The sequence below is a fragment of the Carettochelys insculpta genome, chromosome 7 (genome assembly GCF_033958435.1).
Source record: "Carettochelys insculpta isolate YL-2023 chromosome 7, ASM3395843v1, whole genome shotgun sequence".
NCBI lineage: Eukaryota > Metazoa > Chordata > Testudines > Carettochelyidae > Carettochelys > Carettochelys insculpta.
In genome coordinates, this window is record NC_134143.1 from 38,898,811 (window position 1) to 38,914,893 (window position 16,083).

At 42.7% G+C, this 16,083-nt stretch overlaps 1 protein-coding gene across 3 annotated transcripts in view; it reads left to right on the forward strand.

The window, feature by feature from the left end:
• Positions 1–16,083, forward strand: part of PAPSS2 (3'-phosphoadenosine 5'-phosphosulfate synthase 2) — a 66,340-nt gene that overhangs the window by 876 nt on the left and 49,381 nt on the right. The window lies entirely within an intron of this gene.

Sequence of the window (16,083 nt, forward strand, 5' to 3'; positions counted from 1 at the left end):
CAGAACAGACTCAATATATAAAGCACAGAGGTCCAAGCATTTTTTATCAGGGTTGGCAAATCAGAAGAGGGGGGGTGAGGGGGAAGTTAAGTGTTTGGTCAAACATCAAAGTATGTAAAAGAGCCCTTATAATGACCAGGTGTTAATGTGTTGAATTTGAATATGAAAGTTAGTTCTGAACATTCTCTCTGTAGACAGTTGTTAAAGTCTCTTTTCTGCAGGACGCAAACTCTCGGGTCTTTAACAGAATGGCCCACACCTTTATGTGTTGAGTCTATTCTGGTAAGGCTATAGATCTGAAGAAGTGGGTCTGTCCTACAGAAAGCTCATCACCTAATAAATTATTCTGTTAGTCTTTAAAGTGCTACGTGACTGCTGTTTTGTTTTGATAAAATACACAATAACACGGCTACCTCCCTGTTACTGTGGATATTTACCCATGTAATTTAAAAGTTAGCCTCTTGATTGGTGGGGATACTCTGATCCTTTCAGGAAGATAATAAAAGCTAGAAAGAAATCTTTTAATGCCAGTAAAGGAACAGCTGTTTTTCTAGCTCTTGGTTTGCAGTTAGGGTAAAATTTCAATTTAACAAGCTAATGGGGGGAAGGGGTGTCCATTAAATCCAAAAGGCCATTATACCTGAATCTGCAGGACTGAAGACACCTTGCCAGGCTTACTAGGAAGTGCTCTGTTTGAGACCTGAGAGGAACGCAGCAGGCTAGGGAGAGATAGCTAGGGCTGCAGAAGCCCTGGTGGCCCCAGCCATGGCAGCAGCCCTAGTCACTCTGGTGGCTCCAGCTCCATTGGTGAGTTGCCAGCATTTATGTAGGGGTGGAGGTGAGGCTGGCAGACAGCATCTGTTATTTCTGATGTCCATTATATCAGGATCTGTTAAATCGTGGGTTTACTGTAATAGGATGAAATCCCTGTGGGGAGATCTAGCTTATTCGCCACTGGGAAAAGTGGCAATTGTTAGATCATGATGATTAGCACAGGCTTCCCTCTATTGTTTTAAAAAACTGTGTCACATTAATTGACAGCTATGTTAGCAACCTCTGAGGCAAGACCCAGGATTGTATTAGCGGGGAGACTGAGGCTAAGTCTACCCTATGAGAGAAATTCGAATTCATCAAAACCAATTCTGTAAAGCTAGGTTTTATAAATTTGAATTTGAGCAGCTATACTTCCAGACGTGCTCCCCGCAAAGTCTACTTATTGCTGCAAAACTCAATTGCCAAACATCAACCATTGCAGTAGTATATTGTGGGACTCTATCCCAGAGTTCCCTCATTCCCGTAGCATTCTGAGTACTTCTGCTGGTGCAGCATGGGAAAAAATTGTCCCACAAGCAATTGTGGGTATGTGATGCCATCTTCCAACATTGCATTGCCCTCATTCCCCTCCCTTTGAAAGCAACTTTCCATTTGTCCAGGAGGAAGGAAGGAAAAGTAGGGCATCAACAAAGATAGCCAAATTAACTGAAATCTCTTGCTTCTATGACTTAATTGCTTTTTATAACTGTAGCTGTAACTGAATTATCAAGGATTTACAAAAAGCAGGTGTCTGAGTCTTCTCAGCTGGTCCTTCAGCCACTGTATCAGTGTTCCCTTGATTACCTGTGGTCCTTGTAAATAATACAGGAACAATGTAAAGCTTGAAGAAAAAGTGGGTAGTAAAGGTTTTGAAAAATGAGATTTTGCGAGTCAGGGTTTTTGGCTTCTCAGTCAATTACACAGATTGCCCTCAGATCACCTATCAGTGTGGGTCTTCTCAAGTGGCCATCCACCCACTCTTCCCTGTGTTAAAGGGGCCAGAGTTTGAAGAAAGAGGTATAGAAAAGGTTAGGAAAAAGATTTTGGGCTTCCCACTTCACTACAGTTGTCTGAAACACAATGGGGCTGAAATCTCTTGCTTTTATAAGAGAAATATCAAAGGTATATGTGTCTTCTCAACTGGTCCTCCACCCACACTTACCAGCCTTAAGGGGGCCAAAGCTTGAAGAAAGAGGATAAAAAAGTCTAGGAAAAAAACCCCCAAAATCTTAGGCTCCAGGGGAGACTTCCCATGGTGGCAGCAAGCCTTCAAAAATATTTGGAGGGGGGGAGTCCGTGGCTCGAGGGCCAGTTGAAGTATACCTTCCCCAGCATCTGCAGGCCTCCCAAAATCTTAGCCACTGCGGGGAGACTTCCTGCCGGTGCCAGCAAACCCCTGAAAATATTTGCGGGGGGGTCCATGGCTCAAGGGCCAGTTGAAGTGTTCCCCCGATGTCTCCAAGCCCCCCAGAAATCTTAGCCACCAGGGCAGACTTCTCCCGGGCGACAGTCAACACCCATGCGCAAGCCAGGACAGGGTGCTGCCTGGTATCATGATTCGCACTGAACAGTTGGCACATTCTTTTATTGGGTTGCAGGCTAGCTACGTGATTTGGTTGGGCACACGAAAGACCCCGAATGTATGGTGTCTGTGGGGGAGGGGGGGGGGCCCCAGGGGGGGGGGCCCAGCACAAATGTAAACCACAGAAAAAACGTTTTTTGGCCTCTCATACAAGCATGATCCCCTCAACAGCCTAGCTGCCACATGGTGCATGGGGGCAGGGGCTGGTGCCAGCACAGAAAGAAAAAAAGAAAAAGAAGTGCTCAACTTGCAGAGGTAGAGACAGAATCATGAACTCTGTGTTGGCGCTATTTTTAATGTGTAGATATGCTCACAGTGCTGATAGCAAAGAAAGAAAGAAGCGTCTCAGCCTCTCATATAAGCATGACCTCACAGCCATGGGTTTCCTGGTGTCAAATTCAAATTCACAGGCTTCCTGTTACCTAATTCTTGCTTACCTGGCGAGCCAGTGGAGATGGAAATGGCCAGAGCAGAGCGCTGTAGGGCATCGAGGGATACATATGGGTCATCTCTGGAGGCTAATTAATTCAATTCAAAGACATGGCACTTCTACACTACCCTTCACTGGAACTTTTAAATTCAAATTTGATGCTACGACCAACCGTTTTCAATGATGTTATGATATCAATATTAATGCATCCTAAATTGAGCTAATGGTATTTACAGTGAAGACAGTGACATTGTAATATCAAGCTAACTGCTCATAGTGTAGATGTAGCCTAAACTGCTGTCTCACAATTGAGGTAGGCTTTTTAGACTGGGATTGAGCCATATTCATAAAGTAAGCTGGTAAAGCATTCAATGACATCTGGTACCTTTCAGCATGTTATTAAAACTTTTTTAAAGAAATAGAACTGTGAACTAAATAAATAATGGATGGAAACTATAGTAAAAATTTGAAGTTCCAATAATTACGCGACTGTGAAAATCACCATTCGATGGCCAACTGTTTTCCATTGATTACAAAGCAAATTTCCATATTTTTCCTGGTTTACATTAGAACAATTTAAGTTTTGAAACTACTACTACTACTATTAATTTCACTGGTTGATTTGCAAATATCTTCTTATTCATCACATATAAAGTGTGAGGCAAGTGCATTCAGACATTGATTAAATCAAATCCATGCACATAAAGAGCAACTATGTAGCAATATTAGCATTCTGTGCATATTGTAATAAAGCTGGTGCTTCTTTGTTTTAAAACTCTTCCACATGAGCTAATCCATTGCTTTGCGGCTTGCAAACACACAGTCACAGGGGAACTTCTTTGAATGGACATAAATCTTTGGAGACAGGTCCACATGGGAACAGTATAATTCCATAGGCCATAAAATCTGGTTAGTTTATGCGATGTGTATGTAATTTTTTGTTTCACAGTGTTGAGATGGGCACTAAAGAAACCTAAAGTAACAAGTACAGTGTAGCGGGATTTGACTAATTTAGTAAGCAGAGCAACTGGCTTCTCTAAAAGACAATTGTAGGTGGCAATTTTATATGGATAGCTGTCTAAAAAGACTGGACTGAGAAGATCAGCATGCTTCACATATGCTATTGAAAGGCCAACAGACAGTGACCGTTTTCATTCTTTACCAACCCAGACCATGTATGTACCAATAGTATGAGTGAAAACATCTCCGTACTCTTACTCATTTTCTTGGCTATATTAACCAAGTTGGACTTATTTCTAATTAAATTACAATATAACTAAGAAGAATTGAGATTCTTGTAATTTATAAAAGAATGAAGACCAGAAAAGAGGCTAAACATACCCAGGTTGCTAATGGCCCATTTGTTGCAATTTAGAAGAAACTAAAGGAGAAAAAATGACACTCCACTCAATTTTTCACAGTAGCTTGAAATCAAGGTTGTAGCAACATGTAGAAGGGAGGCAGAAAATTATAAATCCTTATATGGTCCTGTTCAGTGTGGCAGCTGAGACTCCTCGCCCTGTCCCTTCTACTCCTCTCTTGATCTCTTCTTCTGCTTTTCCAAAGGTGGAAATCCAAATATGTCTGCTTTTCAGACATTAATAAACTCCTGATTTCTTCCTGTTTTTTCCATAAAAAGAAGTTCCTTATTGGCAAGGATGATACATTAACCCTTCTGCAGCAGACTGCATCCTGTGGGGCGCTGTGAAGGCACACTCATGTAGCAGAATAGACATTACTATGAATGTTAACAGTTTGAGAGTGTCAGCAAAAAGAATGTATGTGTGCTCTTTAGTAGTTAAGAATTGTTGGTCTTCTAAAAGACAGTGTTTATTGACTATATTTTGACAGTGAAACAAATTATTTGGCTATTTGGCCCTGTTTCTGATAACTGGATGGAAAGATACACAGTCCAAATATTTAAGAAGACCAAGATATCTCTTTTGTGTTGGCAAAAATTCTAGTTCAGTAGCATTTTCTCCTTATAGCCATTTAGCTGTGTGGGCAACAAAAAGGCATTTAGAAAAACTTCACTTTGTCTCCTAGACTGTAAGCAAGGTACATAATATGGCTTTCTTTTTAATAAATGTGTTTTAATTCAGGTTCAGAACAAAATGTTTTACATACAAACAAAATGTTTTACATACAAAACAAAATGTTTTACTCACTTTTGCTAGTTGGCTTTTTTTTTTTAAGTTCTGTATACAGTACTCAAGGAGGTCTGGAATTCTAATGGTAATTATGCAGCCAAATGTCTCATTTACCACATGCTCTGCTTTACTGAATTGAAAAAGGCATCATTGATTTCCAGAATTCTGTTTAAAAAGCAATAAATATCAGCTTTGAGGTGCTGAATTAATTTGGTAGAACAGTGGTGTTTAGTAATAAGCTAACATTTATCTTTATTTACATAGAACATTGAGTCCTTATGAGTGAACGCATACTCTTGAGAATAAATATACTTTAAAATAATTGCAGTGAGTAATGTGTAACTGTGGATCTAGCCTTGTTTATTATGTGAGTTCTTGCACAGTGGAGCATTCATGATGAAGTAGAACCTCACAAGACCCTCAAGCTTCAGATTTGTTCTCTGTGAACCTGAGGCTTCATTGGAATTTCCTTAACTCAGTATAAAAGTTATCTTTCATGATTAAGTTGCCATTTCATAACATGCATAAGAATACATATAGTGCAGTATGTTATTGAGAAAGAGCACTTGGTAATACATGACTATTTAGATATGGAGGATCTGCAGATGGACTCCTCACTTACATGACTGTTTATAAGAATCTTTGGATACTGACAGGATGTCACTCACATCCAGAGACTGAAATGACATCTCAATGAAAGTAAATAACTTCATTAACAATATCTTATTTCCTTTCAATTGCATTGAAAATATTGCATTTTTATTTATTTTTAAAGAAAATTAATATGTGACAATATTTACTGATGAATTAAATAAAAACCTCTTTGAGTATATAACTTATTAAAATAACACAAAGTCGTTGACTAACAACTAAAAAGCCTCAGTTTCCTTGTTTAAATTACAGTGATACATGAAAAAATTGTATTTCTAATTCACATGTAATTAGCCTATCAATTGGAGGTTCTGATCTTAGAATAGCCATCCAACCATAACAGCAGGCCTCACATAGGCTACGTCTACAAGTGCACGCTACATCGAAATAGCTTATTTCGATGTAGTGACATCGAAATAGGCTATTTCGATGAATAACGTCTACACGTCCTCCAGGGCTGGCAATGTCGATGTTCAACTTCGACGTTGGGCAGTACCACATCGAAATAGGCGCTGCGAGGGAACGTCTACACACCAAAGTAGCACACATCGAAATAAGGGTGCCAGGAACAGCTGCAGACAGGGTCACAGGGCGGACTCAATAGCAAGCCGCTCCCTTAAAGGGCCCCTCCTAGACACAGTTGCACTAAACAACACAAGATCCACAGAGCCGACAACTGGTTGCAGACCCTGTGCATGCAGCGTGGATCCCCAGCTGCGGCAGCAGCAGCCAGAAGCCCTGGGCTAAGGGCTGCTGCCCACGGTGACCATAGAGCCCCGCAGGGGTTGGAGAAAGAGCATCTCTCAACCCCTCAGCTGATGGCCGCCATGGCGGACTCCGCTATTTCGATGTTGCGGGACGCGGATCGTCTACACGTGCCCTACTTCGATGTTCAACTTCGAAGTAGGGCGCTATTCCCATCCCCTCATGGGGTTAGTGACTTCGACGTCTCTCTGCCTAATGTCGCTTTCAACTTCGAAATAGCGCCCAACACGTGTAGCCATGACGGGCGCTATTTCGAAGTTGGCGCCGCTACTTCGAAGTAGCGTGCACGTGTAGATGCGGCCATAGTGAAATCATTCAGTGTCTTGCAGTGTATCAATAACCTTAAAGAGTTAGTTGTTATGTGAAGAGCAACATAATGCTTAAATTTTACAAGAATCCTGTTCAATGCATAACAGTAAATCCTTTGCGTGTTCATTTTTGATAATATTCTTGTGTTACAAAAAGAAAAAAAATGCTTTATGCATGTATTATTTTAAGACCACTAGTGATAGCTTACTGCAGTAGAAATTTGACAACTGGGGGAGGGTTGCCAGCTTACTAATTGTACAAAACCTGCCACCCCTCCCTCACTTGCTCTCTTCCATGCACACTCACTTTCACTGAGTTGGGGCAGGGAGTTGGGAGTCTCCAGCTAGGGGTATGGTCTCTGAGATGGGACCAGAAATGAGGAGTTTGGAGTGTGGACAGGAGCTCCAGGGTGGGGTATGGGGTCGGGGTTTAGGTCCCATAGAGGGGCATGGGGTGGGGCCAGGGATGAGGAGTTTTGGGTAGAAGAGGGGGTTCCAACCTGAGGCAGGTGGTTTGGGATGTGGGCTCCGCCTGGGTGGCACTTACCTCAGGCCTGTCAGGCAACTTGTTGGTGGCACAGTAGCACTGTGATTGGCTCCCTGCCCACCCTTGTTCCACAGTGCTCCAGGAAGTGGTTGGTATGTCTGTCCTCTAGGCAAAGGCAAACCCAGGCAGCTGTGCATGGTGTGTGCTGCCTGTGTTTGAAGCTGCCTCCCTCACAGCTCCCATTGGCCATGGTTCCCAGCTAGCGGAAGCTGCTAGGACAGCATTGGTGGTGTGGGCAACACACGGAGCTTCATTGATTGCCCCTGCACCTACGAGCCAGATGGAAATGCTAGCTACTGTCAGGGCACTAAGGGAGCCTGCCTCAGCTGCACTGCTGACCAGAGCTGCCAGGATCCCTTTTTAACTGGGTGTTCTGGTCAAAAACTGGGTGGTTGGCAACCCTTATGAGGAGTCAGCTGATTTCAGTGCATTGGTATATTGCAGTCCTGTTAGCCGACAAGCTCACACATTTTTCTGATGTTTAATCACACATCTAAAATAGTCATAGTTTAAAACTGTGATTACTTCATGACTGTGAAGTGGAGTGGATCTTGTTGCCTCATAATGGTGAAATATGGCTGTTTTGCTATTTGGGAGATGGACTTTTGGTCTTTCAAATAAAATACATATTTATATTTGCATAATTCCACAAACAACAATATTGTTAGAGCACTTCCCCCCATTAAATTTGTACAAATATGGGTGTTGGAACATAGTAGGCATTCTTGCTGGAAGAGTTTTTTTAGGGAAGTATCATATTACTTAACTTTTTCTTTTGAAAAGCAGTTAGTTTGTCCAAAGTGACTCTTGTTTTCAATAGTGACAGAAAGATAGCCATGTTAGTCTGTATTCAATCAAAACAAAAAAGAAGTCATGTAGCACTTTAAAGACTAACAAAATAATTTATTAGGTGATGAGATTTCGTGGGACGGACCCACTTCTTCAGATCTGTTCTGGTAAGGCTATGATCTGAAGAAGTGGGTCTGTCCCATGAAAGCTCATCACCTAATAAATTATTTTGTTAGTCCTTAAAGTGCTACGTGACTGCGTTTTTGTCTTGTTTTTGATATTCACAGTGATCGCAGACATCCCACTTAACTTAAATGACACTTTTCAGAAGTTTTTTTTCCCTTTCTCCCCTCCCTCCTTCCCTCCTAATTAACTGATTTCTCAGTTTTCTCCCTTTTTTTTTTTCTCTCGGTAATACTCCAGATCTGAAGAAGTCCATCTCCTTATGAAAGCTCATCACCTAATAAATAATACTGTTAGTCTTTGTAAGGTGCTACAGGACTGCTTTCTTTGTCTTGTTCAGATGTACTTTAGTTTGAAATTATACTTATTGTGTGTCACCTAGGTAGTTGTTCAGTTCAATATTTTCCAGGTGAGCCACCACGCAAAATCCTTGCTATTAAAAGCTTACTTTTAGTGATGTTTTGTTTACTGAGTTTGTAACTTATTAACTCTGCTTTAAAGGGTTGCTATCATGACATAGCTTACTGATTGTACTTGATGTTGTTAAATATCAGTTACTGGAGGACAGGTTCTTGCCATCTGAAAGCAAGTGTATATGCACATAAATGCACATTTTTATATGATCTGGTAGAGTTCAGAGAAAAGTGGTTTTCATGTTGATTTCATTTTCTTAAACATTCTGTCTTTGCCTGATTATGGAACTCAGCTTTATAGACTTTAGTGGAAGATGGACCACAGCAGAGGCTAATATTAAATCTTAAAAATTATCTTTTGGCGGAGCTCTGAGAGACTGGATAGTTCAGGGGACTGCTAATCAAATAACTAGTTCCTTACCTGTGTCACCAGTTCAGACCAAACCGAAGTGTTTAGTTATTGCAGTTATTGTGTAGTGCTGTTTGGTGACTCAGCTGGGCAGCCTGCCTTCTCTACCCTACTGGACTGATCTTCATATCAGTGGGGCACACAAACTATCTCACATTTGTAGCACTCTTGGCAAAGAAGGCTGGGACTTAACAGGAATGTAGACTACCCTTTCAGCCACAGGGGATGGATGACTCAAGTCAGTGTTGAAGTATATTAAAATGAAGAGGCATTTACTGTTTACTGTGCTGTAGTAGATCTCCGTTGCCATCAGGCCCAACCTACGCTGGAAGTGATTTGCTGACATAGCTGACTTGCAAACTTCAGGGTCACATTATCTTAATATTTCCAAGGCCAGGCAAGCAATCAGGTCGGAGGTGCTAGAGTAGAGGATGGCTAAGGACATAGCAATGGTAGGAAGTGTTTCTTGGACCACTAAAAAAAAATCAGCAAACAACTGCATCTTTAAATTCTTTTCCCTCTTCTGCAGATTCACTGACTGCTCCATGTAATTTGTCATATGGAGATGCACCTTACATGGGCAAGAGTGTTTTTGCTGGTAAAGTTTATATGAATTCCCCAAACAAAATAGACTATACCAGTAAAGTTGCCAGGTTTCTGGTTTTTGACCAGAGAGCCTGTTCAGAAAGGGAGCCTGATGGTCAGTGCTGCTGATCGGGTCATTAAAAGTCTGGTTGGCACAGGGCTGGCAGTCGCACTACCTGGCTCTTCCTTGGCTTCTGGAAGTGATGACATCTCTCAGCTCCTGACAAGACAGCTCCAGGGATCCATGTGTTACCCTCTGCCCTGTCCCGAGCATTGGCTCCACAGATCTTATTGACTAAGAACTGCAGCCAATTGGAACTGCAGGGGAGATGCCAGCAGGAGGAGGCAACATGGAAAACCACTTGGCCATGCCTCCACCTAGGACCTGTGGGACATTCTGCCACTTGCAGTACATGAATGCCACCTGGAGCCTGCACCTGAAACTCCTCCTGCACCCAAACCCTCTGCCCCAGCCCTAAGCCCTTGTCACATCTAAATTTGCTCCTGGAGCCTGCACCCCTTCTCATGCTCCAACCTTGTGCCTTCGCACCCTGAGAGGGAGCCTTCACCCCCCTGGACCCACCCCTCTGTCTGAACCCAGATCCAACTTCTGCACCTTGAACCCCTCATTTCTGGTCCTATCCACAGCCCACACCATCAACCCAGAGTCCGTAGCCCCTGCCTCAGACCACAGCCCCATCCCACATTCAGAACCCCATGGCCCCATACTGGATCTGCCTTCTGAATCACAAACCCCTGGTCCAGAACCCATGCCCCCACCCCCACTCAGAGCCTGTGCCCCATCACACATCTAAACCTGTGGTCCCAGTTTGGAGCCCTCTCTCATGCTCCAAACCCCTTGGCCCTACACCCTCTGTATGTCAAACCTCTCATCCTCACCTAACCCAAGGTCCCCCACCCCCGCCAACACCCTCACCTGCTCCACCCCAAACCCATACCACAACCTGGTGAAAATGAGTGAGTGAGGGTCAGGGAGAGCAAGAAACAGAGGGTGTGGGAGGATGGAATGAGTTGGGGTGGAGCCTCAGAGGAGGGACAGGGCCTTGCGGAAGGATCAGGGAAGAGAGCAGGGCAGGGATGTTTGGTTTCACGAAATTAGAAAGTTGACAACCCTGTATATCATCAAAAGAACTTCCTACCTGTGTAACTATGCCTATATGAGCACTTTGACCAGTATTGAAATGTCATACAAAAATCACATCCTTCAGTGATGTTACTGTATCAGCAAAAGTTTTTAGTATAATTTTTGCCTTGATTTCTCCATTGTCTGTCCTACGCCTTAACTAGCCTTAACTTAACTAGTTCACTCAGAAGAAGCATTCTTCAAGTTTGTTGACATTATTAAGACTATTTCATCATCAAGCTATAAGAAATCTATACCAACACATTAATTTCTGTTATAGATTACTGCTTCTTGGTAGTTTTTGAGATAGCAGCCCCTGAAGTCAGACGTTACGGAAGGCATGATGGTAACCATAAAGCTATGATTCTAAGGTCTACTGTTGCATGTTCTGGTTAAAAATGGACTATGGCATTCATATGCTGCTCACCAATGATTTCTGGCTCTGTGGAAGTAATATAAGGTGGACCAGGCTCCAGACTTTGGTTTCTAATACCTTGTTCTGTACTTATCAGGCCACACAACACCTGATAGCAGTGATGTTGTCAGCCAGCATCAAATGGCACGTGGGCACCTCTGCTACTGATAGCATGGTCCATGTGGAGTTCAAAAGTCATGCCACAATCACTCCAGGCAGTTGATGTGAGCTACTGTTCTGCAATACTGCATAGAAAATGCAGGGGGAAAATTCCTAAATTGCCTTCTGTGCTGACTCCTAGAAAGTATGACCAGCCACTGTTGCTGCCACAGCAGGCAATGCGTAGAGAAGTGTCATGGATTGATGATTGCCCTCCTTGCATGACCAGGCCAATGTATGCACAGCAGCAGTAGACAGGTATTGTGATTTCCTAATGTAGCTCTTAGTTGTTTTTGAGAAACTGGCATGTAGGCATATTTACTTTTATCCTGGGGCTGATCTTGACTGTTAAAATAGCTGTTAGAGTGGAAACAATTTTAAATTTAAAAGGCAGTGTTTAAGATAAGTGGATACAATGTTTATATCTAAAATACAGTGTTTCAGATAAATTTGTATCTATAGATCCAGCCAGAAGATACTTTAATTAGTCATGAGCATATTATTTGGTACATTGAACTTGTTTGCCTTGAGCTAATGCTTTAATAGCACTCAGAGTACTGAAAGTCCATCCAGAGATACACTGACTATTGACCCTGAGTTCATTTCAGGGTATCATCTGTTAATGTATTACTCCCAAGTGTATCATGGGTCATATTTATTCCTGGTGTAACTTCAAGCCAAGTTGCAGAAAGTGAAAGAATAGTTCACCACTGTGCATGTAGTTTTAATATTTTTTCTTGTAAAACTTTCTCAGAGTATAATATTAACAATAGGATAACTATAGGGCCATGTCTCCACTAGCCCAGATCTTCGAAGTGGCCATGCATCCCCATGAATAAGGAGATTTTGAAGTTCCTGGGGTCCTTTTGAAAAGGACTCGTGTCTGGACGAGCAGGGCAGCAGCAAAATGCGGCAATTTTGAAGAGCCGCAGCCGGCAGCATGCTAATGAGGTGCTGAATATGCATTTCAGTGCCTCATTAGTAATCTTCAAAATGGCCATTTCGAAGATTTGGGCTAGTTCAGACATAGCCTAGGTGTTCGAAGTTCGGTGGTAGAGTACCTTGCTAGACAGGATAATAGAACAGTAGAAAAGTTTGTGGGTGATATCAAACTGGGAGGCATTGCAAGTGTTTTGGGGAACAGAATTAGAATTCAAAATGGTCTGAAATAAATAGAATGGAAGTCAATAAAGACAAATGGAAAGTGCTACATTTAGGAAGGAATAATCAACTGCACAAATACAAAATGGGAAATGGCTGCCTAGGAAGGAAGACTACAGAAAAGGATCCAGGGGTTATAATGGATCAGAAACTAAATATGAATCAATGTAATTCTGTTGCCGTCCCCTCCACCCCCCACCCCAAAAAGAAAAAAAAAAGATTTTGGTATGTTTTAATAGGAATGTTACAAGCAAGACGCGCAAAGTAATTGTTTCGCTCATCACTGCAAATATAAAGTCTCAGCTGGAGTATTGTGTCAACTTCTTGGAATCATACTTCAGGAAGGGACAAATTGCATGAAGTCAGAGGAGAAGGCAAGATTGAAAAAAATTGAGTTTGTTTGGGTTGGAGAAGAGGAGACTGACTAAAGAGGGTGGGGGGTATTATTCTTGAATCACCTAAAAGGTTGTTATAAAGATGAGATGAATAAATTGTTCACCTTAACTACTGAAGACAGGGAGAGACCCTAATGAACTTAAAATGCAACACGGGAAATTTATTTTCCTAACTGTAAGGATGGTTGAACACTGCAACGTATTTCCTAGGATGTTGAATAGTAACAGAGAGAAAGCCGTGCTAGTCTATATACTATCAAAACAAAAAAGCAGTCAAGTAGCACTTTAAGGACTAACAAAATAATTGATTAGGTGAGTTTTCGTGGGACAGACCCACTTCTTCAGACCATAGCCAGACCAGAACAGACTCAATATTTAAGGCACAGAGAACCAAAAACAGTAATCAAGGTTGACAAATCAGAAAAAAATGATCAAGGTGAGCAAATCAGAGAGTAGAGTCTGCCCCTCCACTCTCTGATTTGCTCACCTTGATAATTTTTTTCTGATTTGTCAACCTTGATTACTGTTTTTGGTTCTCTGTGCCTTAAATATTGAGTCTGTTCTGGTCTGGCTATGGTCTGAAGAAGTGGGTCTGTCCCACGAAAACTCACCTAATCAATTATTTTGTTAGTCCTTAAAGTGCTACTTGACTGCTTTTTTGTTTTGATATTACCTAGGAAGATTGTAGATTATCTGTTACTGGAGGGTTTTCAGAACATGTTACACAAGCAACTGTGAAGGCTGGTTTAGATTAGCGGTAGCCAACAGGCGGCTCTTGAGGCACTGCGGCTCTTTGATCCACCACATACATCTCTCTCAAAGCCTCAGCAGATCTGCTTGATGCAGCTCTCAAAGCCTCTAAAAAGTTTCCCCCACCAAAGTCCTCCTCCCTCACAGGATGAGGGAGAATGTGGGAGGAGTGTAAAGAGGAAATAACAGCATCGCGCACAGGCTGGGCTCCAAGCATGCAACAGCCTCAGCCCCTGCTTCTGGGTAGCTGGGCTCCTGGTGCACATTGGCCCCCACTTTGGCCATTTCTCAACCGTGCCCAGCCTTCCTTCTGCCCCCGATATCCTTCCTGCCCCAGGGTAATGTCCCCAGCCTCCCCCGGCCCCAGAGCTCTATTTAAAATTAATATTTATATGTGGGGGGGTTTGTTAGTACTGGTGGTACACATAAGAAATTTCAGCTTGCCCAAAAGAGAATTCAGTCTGCCTAAGAATGGATATTAGAGGGAACACTGTCCCTAACCTTCATGGGTTCCCCCACCCCTTACACCAGCTGCACCGGGCCTGCTGGACCCTCCTTCCTCACTGGGCTCTGTGTGTGGAGGAGATTTGAGGGTGGCTGCAGTGTGTAGGGGGGAGGGAGGTGGGAGTGGATGTTTCCTTATGTGCCCGCATAGAGTATATGTGCATGTGGGAACTGGGGGTGTGCATGTGTGGTGTGCATGTGTGTGTGGGAACTACTGGCTTGTCTGAGCCTAGGGATGTATGTGGGAGCTGAGTGTGCTTGTGGGGTGTGCATGTTTGTGTGTGAGAGCTGGTAATGGGACTGATGTGTGTGAGCTGTGTGTGTGTCCATGGTGTGAGTATTTGAGGGATCTGGGAGTTTCCCTGTCTTGGGTTAGGGGTGACAGACGTATGGTTACAGAGTGTGCGTGTGGGGGGGAGTGGAAGAGTGCCCACAATGTGTTCATGTGCATTGGTGGAGTGTCTGCTCGCGGTCTATGGGGTAGGAGGGAGCAGTGTGTTCCCGCAGTGTGTGCATGTCTGCCACGTATATGTGCCATATACACTCCCTCTAGAGAGAGACTACACTTGCCAATGCCCCTGTCTCTGGCCTGATGATGAGACTCTTAGCAAAGTGTGACTTTTTTTCTTTAAGTTAACACAGCTTTCCCTAAATATGGAAGGAAAATCTTAACACAAGTAGAAATATGAGGAAGAAAACAAAACTTGCATGCAGGAATGGGAGAATGAATATTTTTATTGAGTGCAATGGTAAAACACTGTATTTGATATGTCAAACTTTGCTGGGACACTTCAGTCTTCTAATCTACAATGCCATTTCACCACGTGCGATCAATGGGGAACTTCTGCAAAGTACTGAACTCTGCACAAACACACACTCAAAACATTGAGAAGTTACCTAGAAAAACATACTCAAATGTCCAGTAAATTTAACAAACTATTACACTTGCCTCCTCTCATGTTGCTTGGAACCTAGCCTCTGCTAAAAAAACATACTGCAAGAGCGAGTTTGTCAAGAAATGCCTTGCAGATGTTACTTACTTCCATCATGTCTCCAGTAAACAAAAATCTGAAGAGAAAAATTTCAGACCTTCAAATCTCACTCTACACAGTTGAACACAGAGTTTCTGGAATAAACGGAGCACTGAATCACAGTTATATGCAGAGCTTCAGAAATGTGAATACTTCAGCATTTGTGCTGGACAAATTGTGTAAAATACAGGAGAAACCACAGTCAGCAGTATTCGTATGGACTGTCTGAGATGGTTGTGTAATAAGGAATGAACTCCTGGATATTATTACATTAAAAGAGGGAACCTGTGACATGGACATGAAAAAGGCACTGATGGCAGTTGTTGCAACACCAAATCTGCTTTTACAGAAATGTACTGCTATTGCAACGGATGAGGCTAGATTTATGCTCCGATTTGTAAATGGATTTGTGGGGCTATGTAAGGCTGATGACAGCTTCCCTGAATTTTGAACATTTCGATGCATCATTCATTGGGAGCATCTGGTGACAAAAGAGCTGAACTAAGACCACGTCATGGAACCCATGCTGGGAATAGTCAATTATATTTGCACAAAGGCTCTTAACCACTGATAATTCCAGGTTCTTATTGATGAGCTCGAGGATGACCTTCCTAGGGACCTACCACTTCACTGTACTGTGAGATGGCTTGCAATAGGTGAAGTGATGTTGCATTTTCTTGAGCCATTGAGTGCAGTGAGATCGTTCATGGAGGAGAAGCACAAGGATTATCCTGAGTTTTCAGACCCCGCCCCCAGTGGGTTTTGGATCTAGCATTTGGATCTAGCCGAGCTGGCTTTTATATTCAAATTCAGCACATTAACACACGGTTTAAATCGTGATGGGAACTTTCTGAGTCACTATAGGGGCTCGTCTGCATACTTGGCTCAATCTAATTCTT